Consider the following 16,378-nt stretch of genomic DNA (forward strand, 5'->3'; position numbering starts at 1 on the left):
AATAGTTTATAATAGCTTAGAATTCCTTAAAGAAAATGGAGAAGGTGCCAGACTCCCTTTTGGGGAGAAATCTTTTTTTTCCTTATGGAATCCCAAGGGTGTAAACAGACAAGTTCGTCTCATTTCTTAAGCTGCTTACTTTTGTGTCGTGTTACCTGTTTTTGTTGTTGTTGTTTTTGACTAAAATAGTTATTTTAACAGAGGTTACCCTTGGGTTTTTAAGGAAGACTATGGTTTAGACACTTAGAAATGTCTTTGTTTAAAAAAAGGTTTTTTTATAAGTGCATGTAAAAGCATCACATGATCTAACCTCATAATAATTCTCCGTTCTTGGAGACCCAGGATTTAGTGAAGGCTCTGCCCAGAGCTCAGAGATCCAGTTAAAAGATAGGTAGTTCTTATCTAAATAAAATAATCTCCTTATACAATCTTATGATAGATTTTTATAATTTTATGTTTGATTTGGCATCCATCTTTCATCTCCCTCTAGTGCCGCCAGACTTTTTCTCTCTGTACCTTATGATGTAAATTTGCTATTTGATTTTCACCTGAGTTGTTTCCTTTAATATGCAAACTTAAGGCTATTTAGCTCACAGCTGCCTAGGGTTATGAAACAGGTTATCAATAATCTGAGTAAATCTGTAAGATGTACTTCTCTCAGCAGGCCTAATACATCTATGTATTTGTGTGTTGTGTATACAGTGCTTCACTAGTGAAAATATATGAAAGCTCTAATTAACTGGCTTAAGAAAATAAAACTGCTTTAATGAAATACTTTATCAGGAAAAAAAGGCTAGTCAAATGTTTTTCAAGTTTATGTAACTTAAGTAAAATTGTTAATAAATAAGCTAGCCTTAAAATTATTGGTAAAATAATATTAGAAATGTCTTAAGAATTGCCAGTATACATTTTTGTTTGTGTTTATTAATCAAGTAATTTCATACTTACCCCTGCCAAATACTATAAGGTGTCAAAATTCATCATAGGGGTTACAAGACTCTAAACCCAGATCAAAACAGAATGATCTTTGCTTGTGTAGTCTTTAATAAATAAGACATTAATATTGGTTTAATAAAAATAGCTACAACTTAAATTTACTAAGATTACCATAACTTCTCATCTTGCGGCTTTAGGCCGTCTAGTTCACAGGCAATAGGGTTTGTTTTGGAAAAGGACTGTTATCATCTTTGTTTCAAAGCCAAACTATAAGTTCCTCCCAAAGTTAGTTTGGCCTACGCCCAGGAATGGACAAGGACAGCTTGGAGGTTGGAAGCAGGATAGAGTCAGTTAATTCCAATCTTTTTCACCGTCTCAGTTATAATTTTGCAGTGTCAGTTCCGTAATTTTAAATAATGACAATCACAGTTTTTATAAATAATTTAGGTAAATGATAAAAATATAGTAAGTAAATGTAAGAGGATAAATACTTGTAGACAAAGTCATCATAGTTTAGAATCTAAAATTAAATAATTGATACTTTATTATTTGAGTATTCTCCAATGAAAATATATTTGGGCCGAGTGCAGTGGCTCATGCCTGTAATCCTTGCACTTTGGCAGGCCGAGGCAGGTGGATCACTTGAAGTCAAAAGTTCAAGACCAGCCTGGCCAACATGGTGAAACCCCATCTCTGCTAAAAAATGCAAAAATTATCTGGGCGTGGTAGTGCATGACTGTAGTCCCAGCTACTCAGGAGGCTGAGGCAGGAGACTCACTTGAACCCAGGAAGTAGAGATTGTGGTAAGCCAAGATTGTGCCACTGCACTACAGCCTGGGCGACAGGGTGACTCTGTCTAAAAAAAGAATACACACACACACACACACACACACACATTTCCTGGAAAAAATTCTTTTTTTTTTTCTTTTTTTTTTTTTTGAGACAGAATCTCGCTCTGTTGCCCAGGCTGGAGTGCAGTGGTGCGATCTCAGCTCACCAGAACCTCTGCCTCCCAGGTTCAAGTGATTCTTCTGCCTCAGACTCCTGGGTAGTTGGTACTACAAGCACATGCCACCATGACTGGCTAATTTTTGTGTTTTTAGTAGAGATGGTGTTTTGCTATGTTGGCCAGGTTGGTTTTAAACTCCTGACCTTGTGATCCACCCATTTCGCCTTCCCAAAGTACTGGGATTACATGTGTGAGTCACCATGCCCAGCCAAAAACATTCTTTCTTAAAAACAAAAAAGTGCGTCTTTTTGAAAAGGGTGAACAATTTTTGTCTAATTCAAAGCTTTTTTTTTTGAGATGGAGTCTTGCTCTATTACCCAGGCAGGAGTGCAATGGTACAATCTCAGCTCACTGCAACCTCTGCCTTCCAGAGTCAAGCAATTCTCCTGCCTCAGCCACCCAAGTAGCTGGGATTACAGGCACCCACCACCACTTCCAGCTAATTTTGGTATTTTTTAGTAGAGACAGGATTTTGCCATGTTAGCCAGGCTGATCTCAAACTCCTGACCTCAAGTGATCCACCCTCCTCAGCCTCCCAAAGTACTGGGACTACAGGTGTGAGCCACTGCACCCAGCCTCAAAGCTTATTTAAAGGTCATAAATAAAACAAAGTAAAAGGAACCAAGAGATAAAAGAGATGTAAAAAAAGATAAAGAGGGTTTTTTTGGGGGGGGTAAGAAAGCTTGAAGATTAATTTCTTATGAGAGAGAATCTTATATGATAGATTTAATGCTAAAGTAAAATGACTGGTTGTTTAAGAAAGAAGGATGGGCCAGGCATAGTGGCTCACACCTATAGAATCCCAGCACTTTGAGAGGTCAAGGTGGGCAGATCACCTGAGGTCAGGAGTTCAAGACCAGCCTGGCCAACATGGAGAAACCCTGTCTCTACTAAAAATACAAAATTAGCCAGGCATGGTGGTGCATGCCTGTAATCCTAGCTACTTGGGAGACTGAGGCAGGAGAATTCCTTGAATCCAGGAGGTGGAGGTTGCAGTGAGCCGAGATCACGTCATTTTACTCCAGCGTGGGCAACAAGAGCAAACTTCATCTCAAAAAACAAAAAAAGAAAAGAAAACACTTGGGGTAAAAAGCCTAAACTTGTCATTCAGTACCTCACAAAAATAATCGTTTTAAAACATGTCAAGGAGAAGAGAATCATGGCTAATATTTGGCCAAAAATTGTTCTTAAACATTGACTTTCTCTGGTTCTGAGTCCAGTTAAAGGAACAGAAAATTGGGTGAAAGCTGGTTAAACAAATTGGGTCATTCTTGTCTTATTCAACTAAATCAGGGTTGAGAGGTCAGGAAAGAAAGCACTTGGGGCACATAGCACTTATTTTAAGAAATAAATTATCTGTGCATAGTGGCTCACGCCTCTAATCCCAGTGCTTTGGGAAGCCAAGGTTTGGGAGGATTGCTTGAGGCCAGGAGTTTGAGACCAGGCTGGGCAGGATAGGGAGACATCGTCTCTACAAAATAAACAAGTTAATTTTTTAAAAAAAGGAAACAAAAAAGCTGCACCACAGTGGCCCAAGTCTCTAATCCCAGCTCTTTGGGAGACTGAGGCAGGTGGATCATTTGAGGTAGGAATTCAAGACCAGCCTGGTCAACACAGTGAAATCCCATCTCCATCGAAAATGCAAAAATTACCTGGGCTTGGTGGTGGGTGCCTGTAGTCCCAGCTACTCGGGAGGCCTGAAGCAGGTAAATCACTTGAACCCAGGAGGTCGAGGTTGCAGTGAGCTGAGACTGCGCCATCGCACTGTAGCTTAAACAACAGAGCGAGACTCCTCTCAAAAAGAAAGAAAAAAGAAAAATAAATAAATTTTCTTTGAGGCCAGCTGCTGAAACGGCCTGCTGTAACCCTAAGACCAGTTGGACCTAATAGCTGCTGAAGTGACCTGCCATGCTTCTAAGATTGGTTAACCTCCTGTTGTACTCACTAATCTGAGCTTGCCAGCTCCCAAAAGCGTCTCTAGCACCAGTGAGCTGCTTTTAAAACAATCCATAATATTTCTCTTGCTCACAAAATTCCCAAACTTCACTTTGTTCTTCTGACATACTGAAGACTACCCAGTCTGTGTAGATGCCTCAAATTATAATTCTTACTTCCTCAATAAAACATTTTATTTTATTTTTTGACACAGTCTCGCCCAGGCTGGAGTGCAGTGGTGCGATCTCAGCTCACTGCAAACTTGGCCTCTCGGGTCAAATGATTCTCCTGCCTCAGCCTCCCAAGTATCTGGGACTATAGGTGTCCAGCACCACACCTGGCTAATTTTTGTATTTTTAGTAGAGATGGGGTTTCACCATGTTGGCCAGGCTGGTCTTGAACTCCTGACCTCAAGTGATCTGCCCATCTTGGCCTCCCAAAGTCCTGGAGTTATAGGCCTGAGCCACTGCACCCAGCCCAGAAATAAAACATTTTAAATTTAGAGATTCATCTCTATATTTTATTTGACTTTGATACCAATTTTAACATAGGAAAATCCAGACCATTTGGAAATTCCTTAGAATAAATAACCCAGTGTTTTCAACAACTAAATGGCAAAGAAAAAAAAAAGATATGGAGTGGAAATGTATATATTAAAAGACATCAGACAATCTGAGTATGTGGATTCATTTGGCCTGATTTTTTTTTTTGAGACGGAGTCTTGCTCTGTTGCCAGGTTGGAGTATAGCAGCACAATCTCGGTTCACTCTAACCTCCGCCTCCAGGGTTCAGGCAATTCTTCTGTGTCAGCCTCCCAAGTAGCTGGGACTACAGGCTATTGTAGGGTCATTCTTGTTATATCCAGCTAAATCAGAGTTGAGAGTGCCACCACGCCCAGCTAATTTTTGTATTTTTAATAGGATGGGGTTTCAACATGTTTACCAGGATGGTCTCGATCTCTTGACCTCATGATTCACCTGCCTTGGCCTCCCAAAGTGCTGGGATTACAGGCGTGAGCCACCGAATCCCAACCTGGTTTTTTTTTGTTTTTTGTTTTTTGTTTTTGAGATGGAGTCTTACTCTGGAGTGCAATGGCGGGATCTCAGCTCACTGCCACCTCCGCCCTCAGGTTCAAGCAATTCTTCTGCCTTAGCCTCCTGAGTAGCTGGGATTACAGGTGCCCGTCACCACACCTGACTGGTTTTTGTATTTTTAGTAGAGACTGGGTTTTACCATGTTGGCCAGGCACTGGTCTTGAACTCCTGACCTCAAGTGATCCACCTTGGCCTCCTAAATTGCTGGGATTACAGGTATGAGCCACCACACCCAGTCTGGATCCTGAGTTTTAAAAATCTGAAGAAATGTATAAAGTTTATGAAAAGAATTTGGGGGCCAGACATGGTGGCTTACACCTATAATCTCAGCACTTTAGGAGGCTGAAATGGGAAGATTGCTTGAGGCCAGGAGTTCAAGGCCAGTTTGGGCAACAAACCAGGACAATGAAGTTTGACTGGATAATTGAGTAATATTAAGGAAATATTATGGGTTTTTTTTTTTTTTTTGAGAGTCTCGCTTTGTCACCCAGGCTGGAGTGCAGTGGCGTGATCTCGGCTCACTGCAACCTCTACCTCCTGGGTTCAAGCGATTCTTTTGCCTTAGCCTCCCAAGTAGCTGGGACTCCAGGCGCGTACCACCACACCTGGCTAATGTTTCATGTGCATTTTTAGTAGAGATGGGATTTTACCATATTGGCTAGGCTGGTCTCGAACTCCTGATCTCAGATGATCCACCTGCCTCAGCCTCGAACTCCTGATCTCAGATGATCCACCTGCCTCAGCCTCCCAAAGTGCTGGGATTATAGGCGTAAGCCACCGTGCCTCACCCTGTTAATTTTTTATGTGTGATAATATTGTTATTACGTTTAAAGTATGATCTACACATCCTGGGATCTCCAAGACCTTTTCTGGGGATCCAGGAGGTTGAAACTTTTTTTTTTTTTTCGAGACAGGGTCTCACTCTGTCGCCCAGGCTGGAGTGCAGAGGCACGATCAGAGCTCACTGTAGCCTCAACCTCCTGGGCTCAAGTGATCCTCCCACCTCAGCTTCCATAGTAGCTGGGACTACAGGCGCATGCCACCGTACCTACCTTATTTTTGTTTATTTTTTTTGGTAGAGATGTTTTTCCATGTTGCCCAGGCTTGTCTCAAACTCCTGGACTCAAGGGATCTGCCTGCTTTGGCCTCCCAAAATGCTAGGATTATAGGCGTGAGTCACCCCACCGGTACCCAGTGGTGATGTTAATGTGGTTGTTTGATACTGTATAATAAAATGGTTAAACTGTATTTTTCTCTCTCTTTTTTTTTGTTTTTTGAGATGGAGTCTTGTTCTGTTGCCTAGGCTGCAGTGCAGTGGTGCAATGTCGGCTCACTGCAACCTCCACCTCCCAGGTTCAAGCAATTCTCATGCCTCAGCCTCCCTGGTAGCTGGGACTACGAGTGCCCACCACCATGCCCGGCTAATTTTTTTGTATTTTTAGAAGAGACAGGGTTTTGCCATTTTGGCCAGGTGACTTGAACTCCTGACCTCAGGTGATCTGCCCGCCTTGGCCTCCCAAAGTGCTGGGATTACAGGCATGAGCCACCGTGTCCGGCCGAACCTGTATTATTCAAATAAGCAAGGCTTGATGTTACAAAATCATGAACGGATAAAAGATCCATCTACAGTGTAAGAAATACCAGTGGACTTTAATGCAGCAGAGAACAAAATTCACGGTGATTATCTGCAGTGACATGTCATTGTGCCCATAGTGATGTCACTTTAGCAAGTAAATCAAAATAAAATTTTTTTTTTAATATGCTGTGAACAAACCACATTGTTATTTATGCTTTGGGATCTTTGCTTCAATTTAAACTGTCACTTTTTTTTTTTTTTTTTTTGGGACAGAGTCTCTCTCTGTAGCCTGGTCTGGAGTGCAGTTGCACAATCTTGGCTCTTGCAGCCTCTGACTTCTGGGCTTAGCAATTCTCGTTCCTCAGCCTCCCGAGTAGCTGAGGAAGCGTGTGCCACCATGCCCGTCTAAGTTTTTGTATTTTTAATACAGGTGGAATTTCACCACGTTGGTCAGGCTGGTCTCAAACTCCTGCCCTCAGGTGATCCATCCGCCCTGGCCTCCTAGCGTGTTGGGATTACAGGCATGAGCCACTGCACCGAACCAGCAATGTGTTTTTCAAAAACATCCTCTACACTTGCCCTTGATTTTTCTTTCTTTTTTTTTTTTTCTTATTTTACAGCTTCATTACTGATTTCCCTCTAAAGAGACCCAAATAAATGTGGAGCTGACTCATTATCTATAGAGTAAGGAATCACAAAGTACCACAGTCATGTAACAAAAGCAAAAAAAAAAAGCAATTGTTTTATCTTTCAACTGCTGATGTTAATGTACAGTCTTTCACAAGAAGCATAGCTGTGCATTCATGAGCTGGTTGTATTAACTTCTAGAATTTTAGAAACAAGCACATCTAAGTATATGGATACTCTCTTACCTTACAAAGTAAAAGCAAGCATTTTCTATTTAAAAATTTTTATTTCTGTGTAAAACAAAGGTCTCCTAGAGGTCAAATAAGAAAATATACCAAACTCAAAGCACTATTACGTTGTGAAACAAGGAAGACTCTGAGGTAGCAGTCAAGCAATATAATTCACAATTTCAGGTATTACCAGCAACCATCCCATCCCGCAAGTAAGATCTATTTTTTTTTAAGTCTCAACTTCCAAAAAATAATCCATTCTCTAAAATCAGCATAACTATGACCAACAGAAGACACCCAAACTTTTGTCATGGTAAGAGAGTAAATGCTTTTACTAAAAGCTGCCAACATTTCTATCAGTAGTAACCGTAAGGAGGCCGCTGGTTGTAACCATAATGCCCATATTGGTGGGGATAGTAAGGTTCTTGTCTGTGTTGCGGGTAATTGTTACCCCAGGATCGTCCATGCCACTGATTGGATCGATTGTCACTTGGCCACCCCCATCTGCTGTCCCTGCCTCTGAACTGTCTGTTATCTTGCAATTGGTTGCCTCTGTTTCTTTAGTTCCCACCAACTCTGCTATTCCATTCCTCAACAATTAGAGGGGACTCAGGAGGGCGTTTTAGATATTCCTGATATTCCTTGTCATCTTCTGTGAATCTACTTGCAAACATCTCTTCAAAGTTTGGAACAGCTTCGGCAGTGTCAGTCATTCTGAAATTCCCAAAGATTTGAGGCAGCTGTATTACTTAATGTTTAGGTTGTTTAAATCCGCGAAGGGCTGTCTCTATCCAGCTTGGGCTGAACCCTGCCCTCGAGACACTAAGAGGCCACAGGAGAGGTGGTCTCTAGCCAACTACGCCGTGGAACTCCAGACCGCTCCAGCCCTCCAACATAACGGAGCCCCTTCCGCTAGAATCCCACCCTTGAGTTTTCAAGGAAAATTAATAGAGGACAGCGTGATTGTGAATTTTACAAGGTCTTGAGAAGCACAGCCCACACACATGGTGCTTACTCAGTGCTGTTACATATAAGGCAGTTAGGGGAATTTATCTTGTGCGTATGTGTTGGGGGGTTCTCCATTCTCTTCATGTATTTCAGTGTTTAGTCTTTTTAAAATGTGCATAGTCTTTTACAAAAATAGGATTACGCTCCACATATTCTTGTGTGATCTGTATTTCATTTCTCAATGAAATAACCCCCATGTGGTTAGTACACATTATCCTTTTTTTTTTTTTTTTTAAGACAGAGTCTTGCTCTGTCACCCAGGCTGGAGTGCAGTGGTACAATATCAGCACACTGCAGCCTCCACCTGCCGGGTTCAAGCGATTCTGCCTCAGTCTCCTGAGTAGCTGGTACTACAGGCGTGCACCACCATGCCTGGGTAATTTTTGTATTTTTAGTAGAGACGGGGTTTCACCATGTTGGCCAGGCTGGTTCAAACTCCTGACCTTGTGATCCACCTGCCTCGACCTCCCAAAGTGCTGGGATTACAGGTGTGAGCCACTGTGCCTGGCCCCTTTTTTTCTTTTTTTTTTTTAAGAAACAGTTTCTCGGGCCGGGCGCGGTGGCTCACCCCTGTAATCCCAGCACTTTGGGAGGCCGAGGCGGGTGGATCACAAGGTCAAGAGATCGAGACCATCCTGGTCAACATGGTGAAACCCCGTCTCTACTAAAAATACAAAAAATTAGCTGGGCATGGTGGCGCATGCCTGTAATCCCAGCTACTCAGGAGGCTGAGGCAGGAGAATTGCCTGAACCCAGGAGGCGGAGGTTGCGGTGAGCCGAGATCGCGCCATTGCACTCCAGCCTGGGTAACAAGAGCGAAACTCCGTCTCAAAAAAAAAAAAAAAAGAAAGAAACGCTTTCTCATTCTATCACCCAGGCTGGAGTGCAGTGGCACAATCATAGCTTGGCTTGTTTCACTTAGTGTATTTTCAAGTTTTAATCACATGGTAGCAAGTACCAGAACATCACTCTTTGATATGGCTGAATAAGAATACACTGTATCTGTTAATCAGCTGATGGACACTTAGGTTGTCTCCACCTTTGGATATTGTGAATAATGCTGCTATGAACGTTGGTGTGAACAGTTTTCTATGAACCTGTTTGAGGCTCTCATTTTAATTAAAAGTGAGCTGCTACCACTACATACCTATTAGAATGGCCAAAATTCAGGACACTGACAAGTGCTGGTGAGAATTTGGAGCAACAGGAACTCTTATGCATTGTTGGTGGGTGCCAAATGACACAGCCAGTCTGGAAGACAGTTTTGGCAGTGTCTTACAAAACTAATGACATGGACAGGAGGCAGGAGGGTGGGGTCCTTGGCTAGGGCTCCATCCTGAAGCCTGGACCTGCGGCCATAAATGAGAACAGGTGTTCTTGTTTTCACCCCTGTATGTTGCCTTTTCCAAGACCACTCTGGCCCACCCTGCTCTCTATCTTGTGCCCATAAAAACCCCAAGTCCTAGGCTCCACAAACAGAGGAGCGGCAGAGCAGGGCGGCAGAGAAGGAGAGAAGAGAAGAAGCATCTGAATGTTGAAGAGGCAGCTGGATAGTTGGAGAGGAATTTGGCCAGGACAGCAGAACTCCAGGGGGTGATTATCTTCCCAGTTCATCCCCTTTCCAGCTCTTCATCCTGCTGAGAGCCACCTCCCTCACTCAATAAAACTTCCACATCCACCATTCTTCAAGTCCGTGTGACTTGACTCTGGATGCCCAGACAAGGACCCAGGTATCAAGAGGGCAGGGTGTAAAAGGCTGTCACCCTGACTCTCCACTGAGCTGGTTAACACTTAGCCATCTGTGGATGGCAACTGCTAAAAGAGCATTAATTGTAACACACCCGTAGATGCTACCATGGGGCCAGAGCCCAGAGGTGCTCGCCCTGGCCCTGGCACCCACTTGCCTGTGTGCTCCCTCTCCCATAAGGGATTTTAGTGCAGCGGCTAAGTTAGTCACACTTCTGTCGTAAGTCAGGTGAAGGAGTCCAGGGAACGCTTCTGTCTCACTAACATACTGTTACCATGCAATCCAGCAACCATGCTATTTACCCAAAAGAATTGGAAACATATCCATACAAAACCTGCACACAGATGTTTAGAGCAGCTTTATCCATAGTTGCCACAACTTAGAAGCAACCAAGGTATCTTCAGTAGGTGAATGGATTTAAAACACTAGTACATCCAGACCATAGAATATTATGCAGCACTAAAAAGAAATGAGGCTGGGCACAGTGGCTCACGCCTCCAATCGCCGTACTTTGGGAGGCCAAGGGAGGAGGATTTCTTGAGCCTAGTTCAAGATGAGCCTGGGCAACATGGCAAAACCCCATCTCTACAAAAAAAATACAAAAAATTAGCCAGGCATGGCCGTGCACGCCTGTAGTTTCAGCTACTCAGGAGGCTGAACTGGGAAGGTCACATAAGCCCAGGAGGTGGAGGCTGCAGTGAGCCATGATCGTGCCACTCACTCCAACCTGCGTCACAGAGACCCTGTCTCAAAACAAAAGAAAAAAGTCCAGGAAAAGACATGAAGGAAACTTAAATGCATATTGCTAAGTGAAAGAAGACATTCTGAAAAAGCAACGTATGTATGATTCCAACTATATGACAACCTAGAAAAGGCAAAACTATGGAGACAGTAAAAATATCAGAGATTTCCAGGGGTTGTGGGATGGATGGGTAAGTGGAGCACAGATGGTTTTTGGGGGGCAGTGAAACTATTCTGTACGATACTGTAATGGTTACATGCATTTGTCAAAACCCATAGAATGTACAACATCAAAAGTGAACACTAATGTAAGCTATGGACTTTAGATGCCAATGATTTTTTAAAAATTTATATTTTTTGAGAGAGGGTCACCCATGCTGGAGTGCAGTGGCACAATCTTGGCTCACTGCAACGTCAGTCTCCCAGGCTCAAGCAATCCTCCCCCGTCAGCCTCCCAAGTAGGTGGGATTACAGGCGTGTGCCACCATGCCAGGCTACTTTTTGTATTTTTGTGTAGAAATGAAGTTTCGTCATGTTGGCCAGGCTGGTTTCGAATTCCTGGGCTCAAGCTATCTGCTGGACTCAGGGTCCCAAAGTGCTGAGATTACAGGTGTGAGCCACTGAGCCTGGCCAGGTGCTAGTGATATTTAACTGTAGGTTCACCAGTTTTAACAAATACACTGTTCTGGTGTGGGATATTGACTTTGGGGAGGTTATGTGTGCTGGGGGTACAAGGGTTATAGGGGAATTCAATGTACTTTCTGCTCAAATTTTGCTGAGAACCTAAAACTGTTCTAAAAATAAAGGATAAAAGGAACCGAGGGTGAAGGGGAAGTGGGAAGATGGTGGCCAAGGGGTACACAGTCTCTGTTATGCAACATGAGTAGTTCTGGAGATATGCACAACTACGTGACAATAGTTGACAATACTGTATACTTGAAATTTGCTAAGATAGACCGATCTTTTGTCTGTTCTCATCAGACAAAAAAAATAGTAACTATGTGAGGTGATGCACACGTTAATTAGTTTGATTATGGTGAATATTTCCCGATGTATATATCAAGTTGTACACCTTAAATATATAGATCCACTATACCTCAATAATGTGGCACGGGAAAAAAGGCCAAAAAGCAACTTAGTTGCAGCACATGATACCTTTATGTCCAGTTTTGTAACAAAAACAAAAAAAATCAAAGTGCGAACTTAACATTACCCGCAGTTATCTTTAGAACGTGAAATTATGGATACCGTCTTTAATTTTGTACATATATTCTAATTTAAATACAATTACAGATTTGTGTAATGTTTAAAAGCCAAGTTGTTGTATTTAAGGGGGAGGTGGTGAATTGTAATTCACGACTCACTCGAAAAAAGAAACAGTGCAGGCCAAGGGATTATTTTGGTCAGCTCATCAGACCTCCTAACAAAGAGTAGACTTTCCTGAGAGTCCCTAACGCCGTAGCCCCGGAGGCTTGTGGGAAGTGTAGGCCGCAGCATCGACGGCCCACCCCTCGGAGGACCCTGGGAACGGCGCGCGCCCCTATATCTGCGCATGTGCAGTGCTGCGAACGCGCCGGTGGCCGCCCTTCCCCCACCACCAGCCGCGAGTGGGTGACAGAGCCCCCGTCTCCGCGCGTCTTCACCGCCCCGCGCCGTGACCCGCTGTGGCACTGGGCCAGAAGTGGAGGCTGCGCCCCTCCAGGTACTAGGGGGGCTTCCAGGTAGCTCCGCGCGGCCTGGGGCCGAGGGGAAGGAGATGAGGGATGGGCTCGTGCCCGCGCAGGGTGGGAGCCCAAACTTCGGCGACTCGTAGGCGGCGGTGACCCTCAGGGCGGTGTCCGGGGTTGCCCAGCGTCCTCCTCCGAGCGGGGCCGGGGGGGCACGCCTGGCCGAACGTGCGAGGGCGGGGACGGCGGAAGGGAGACGGCTGCGAGGCTTCGCCTTCTTCTCTTTGTCAGAAGATGTGCCACAAGACAGGCGGTGAGGGGTTCGGGCCGCGCGGGAGCGAGTCCGGAAGCCCCGGCGGGCGCGCGCTCCTAGGACCAGGCCACGGCGGGGCGGGGCGGGGGGCGGGGCCAGGCACACCTGGCCACGCCCCTATGCCCAGAGCCTCGCGGGCTGGAGGGAGGTCTGGGATCCTGGGCAGGTGCCGGTGGTGAAGGAGCGCCGTGATCCCTTTGTCAGGGAGTCTTTAGTGAGGTGTCCTCTTGATCCTCGCGTCCACCCCGTGACTTCCGCCGTTGTCATCTCCATCCCAACCCCAGGAACACCGGAGGCTCAGAATGAAGAAGTGATTTCCCCAAGGTCTCACAACCTGATGCTACTTTGTGAGCAGCAGATATTTTTTTCTTTATCTTTTGATTTTACTCGCTGGTAGATTTTGCTGTGTGCACGTTTTGAATTTCTCTCGGATGGAATTTTCTTTTCTTTACGTTTTTGGCACCCAAAAGTCTTCACTACTTTGAAATACGAAAGTTTTCCCATGATTTTGGTACAGTCACGCTCTGTATAACTATGTGGCTGTCAACGAGGGACCTTATGTAAAATGGTGGTCCCATGTGATTGTAATACTATATTTTTTATTGTACCATTTGTTTTTCTTTCTTGATTTTTTTTTGGGGGGGGGATAGGATCTCACTGTGTCACCCAGACTGGAGTGCAGTGGTGCGATCACAGCTTGCATCTCCAGGGTTCAAGGGATCCTCCCACCTCAGCCTCCCGAGTAGCTGGGACTGCACGTGCCTGCCACCATGCCCAGCTAATTTTTTAATTTTTGGTAGAGAGGAGGTCTCACTAGGTTGCCCAGGCTGGTCTCAAGCTCCTGGGCTCAAGCGATCCTCTTGCCTTGGCCTCCAGTGTGCTGGGATTACAGGCGTGAGCCACTGTGCCCGACCGATTGTACCTTAGTTCTATGTTTAAATACACAAATAGTTGCCATTGTGGTACAGCTTCCTACAGTATTCAGTACAGTAACAAGCTGCTCAGGTTTGTAGCCTAGGAGCAATAGGTGTATAGCTAGGTGTGTAGTGGTCTATACCGACATCTGTGTCAGCATACTCCGTGATGTTAACACAATAACGAAATTGCGTAATGACATTTCTCAGAACCTATCTCTGTCATTAAGTGATTCATGACTGTACTTTAGGATCAACTGTATTAAAAAAAAAAAGTATGATATTTTTATTGTGATCCGGTTAGTGGTTAGGTTAAATTAGGGGGAACGGACACCTTTGTGGGTCTTCTCATACTCCTTACCATTTGTTTCAGTCCTTTTCGGTTTTTCACCCTCAGCAACATTTTATAATCTTGGTAAAATATATATATTTTTAATAATTGTGTAATGTTTTACTGCTAATAGAGATAAAATCTCTTTACTATTATTTTTTTCCCTTACATGTTTGGTATTTCCCACTTATTTTGTCTTTTTGGGATTTCTCCCCCACCTATTTATTCTTGATTAGTTGAGCTAGTATCTATTTTTATTATCGAAAGATTCACTCTTTGTAATGTCTAGTATTTGTAATAGTGCCTCCCGAATCACTCTGGACATTGGTTACTGTGTGTCCTTTTTGTTTTCTTGGCCAGTTTGCCTAGCAGTTTCTCAACATTACTGATCTTTTCAAATAACCGGCTTTTGGTTTTATTAGATTTCTCAATTGCTTGCCTGTTTTCAGTTTTAGTGATTTCTGCTCTTTATTATTTCCTTCCATATGCTTGCTTTGGGTTTAATTCCCTATTTTTTTCCTTTCTGATTTTATAAGATGGAAGCTGAGGCAATTAATTGAAATTCTTCTTCTTCCTCTTCCTCCTCCTCCTTCCTCCTCTCTTCTTCCTTTTTTTCTTGCTCTTTTTTTTATTTTGGAGACAGTTTTGCTCTGTCACCCAGGCTGGAGTACAGTCGCATGAACATGGCTTACTTTAGCACTGATCTCCTGGGCTTAATCGATCCTCCCTCCTTAGCCTCTCAAGTAGTTGGGACTACAAGTGCATGCCACCATGCCCAGCTGAAACCTTTCTTTTTTAAAAGAAACAATTTATTAATGTAACTGTTCGTCTAAATACTGCTTTAGCTACATCGCTCAAATTTTTATATATTTCCTTTTTTTTTCTTGAGGTGGAGTCTCACTCTGTCACCAGGCTGGAGTGCGGTGGTGCAATCTCGGCTTACTACAGCCTTCACCTCCCAGGTTCAAGCAATGCTCCTGCCTCACCCTCCCAAGTAGCTGGGATAACAGGCATTTCCCACCATGCCTAGCTAATTTTTGTATTTTTAGTAGAGACCCGGGGTTTCACCGTGTTGGCCAGCATTGTCTCGATCTCTTGACCTCGTGATCCCCCCACCTTGGCCTCCCAAAGTGCTGGGATCATAGGCGTGAGCCACCAAGTCCAGCTTTTTTTTTTTCTTTTCTTTTTTTTTTTTTTTTTGAGACAGAGTCTCGCTCTGTTACCCAGGCTGGAGTACAGTGGCACAATCTCTACTCACTGCAAACTCTACCTCCTTATTTCAGGCGATTCTCCCACCTGAGCCTCCTGAGTAGCTGGGATTACAGGCACCTGCCACCATGCCCGGCTAATTTTTGTATGTTTAGTGGAGATGGAGTTTCACCATGTTGGCCAGGCTGGTCTTGAACTCTTGATCTTGAGTGATCCACCTCGGCCTTCCAAAGTTTTGGGATTATAGGCGTGAACCACTGTGCCCAGCCTTTATGTTGTATTTTCATTACCATTCAATTCTAATTTTTTTTTAACTTCTTTTGCGACTTCATTTTTTACCCTTTAGTTATTCAGATTGTATTGCTTAATTTCCATGTCTTTGGAGATTTTCCAGATCTTTTTATATTATTGATTTATAGTTTAATTCTGATTTGGTCAGAATACTGTGTTACAAATTTCAATTCTTTTAAATTTATTGTGGTTTGTTTCTGTATTTTTGTTTCCTTTTGTTTTAGTAGAGACAGGGTTTTGCCTTGTTGGCCAGGCTGGTCTCAAACTCCTGGTCTCAAGTGATCTGCTGGTCTTGGCCTCCGAAAGGGCTTTATTGGTGGGAACCACTGTGCCACGCCTGTTGTGGTTTAAGTTCGAGGATATGATGATCTGTCTGGGTAACTGTTTCATGTGTATTTGAATAAATGTTGGGCTGTTGATAGAATCTTCCTTGATTGATTGAGATGGTCTCTCTGTTGTCCAAGCTGGAGTGCACTGGTTCAGTCACAGCTCACTGCAACCTCAAACCTTTTGCCTCAGCCTCCCTAGTAGCTAAGATTCGAGGTCTTTTGTCTCAACCTCCAGAGTAGCTAGGACTCCAGGTGTGCGCCCTGATCCTTTTGTCTCAACCTCCAGAGCAGCTAGAACTCCAGGTGTGCGCCCTGATCCTTTTGTCTCAGCCTCCTGAGTAGCTAGAACTCCAGGTGTGCACCCTGATCCTTTTGTCTCAACCTCCAGAGCAGCTAGAACTCCAGGTGTGCACCCTGATCC

At 43.9% G+C, this 16,378-nt stretch overlaps 1 protein-coding gene and 1 pseudogene across 3 annotated transcripts in view; one reads left to right on the forward strand and one right to left on the reverse strand.

Moving 5' to 3' along the window:
• The window catches only part of ZFP1 (ZFP1 zinc finger protein), a 50,867-nt gene that overhangs the window by 14,635 nt on the left and 19,854 nt on the right, over positions 1-16,378 (forward strand). Inside the window, exon 1 of one of the 3 annotated variants that reach the window (XM_012437399.2) lies at positions 12,486-12,605. The exons of the other annotated variants lie outside the window; for them this stretch is intronic. The gene's annotated coding sequence lies outside the window, so the exon portion shown is untranslated. Of the gene's footprint in view, positions 1-12,485; positions 12,606-16,378 lie in introns of those variants that run through there. 3 annotated transcript variants of the gene reach the window in all.
• Positions 7,719-8,214, reverse strand: LOC105706808 (RNA guanine-N7 methyltransferase-activating subunit-like protein; annotated as a pseudogene).

This window comes from Aotus nancymaae, unplaced genomic scaffold (assembly GCF_030222135.1).
Source record: "Aotus nancymaae isolate 86718 unplaced genomic scaffold, 86718_ANA_hifiasm-v0.15.2.pri h1tg000030l, whole genome shotgun sequence".
Classification (NCBI taxonomy): domain Eukaryota; kingdom Metazoa; phylum Chordata; class Mammalia; order Primates; family Aotidae; genus Aotus; species Aotus nancymaae.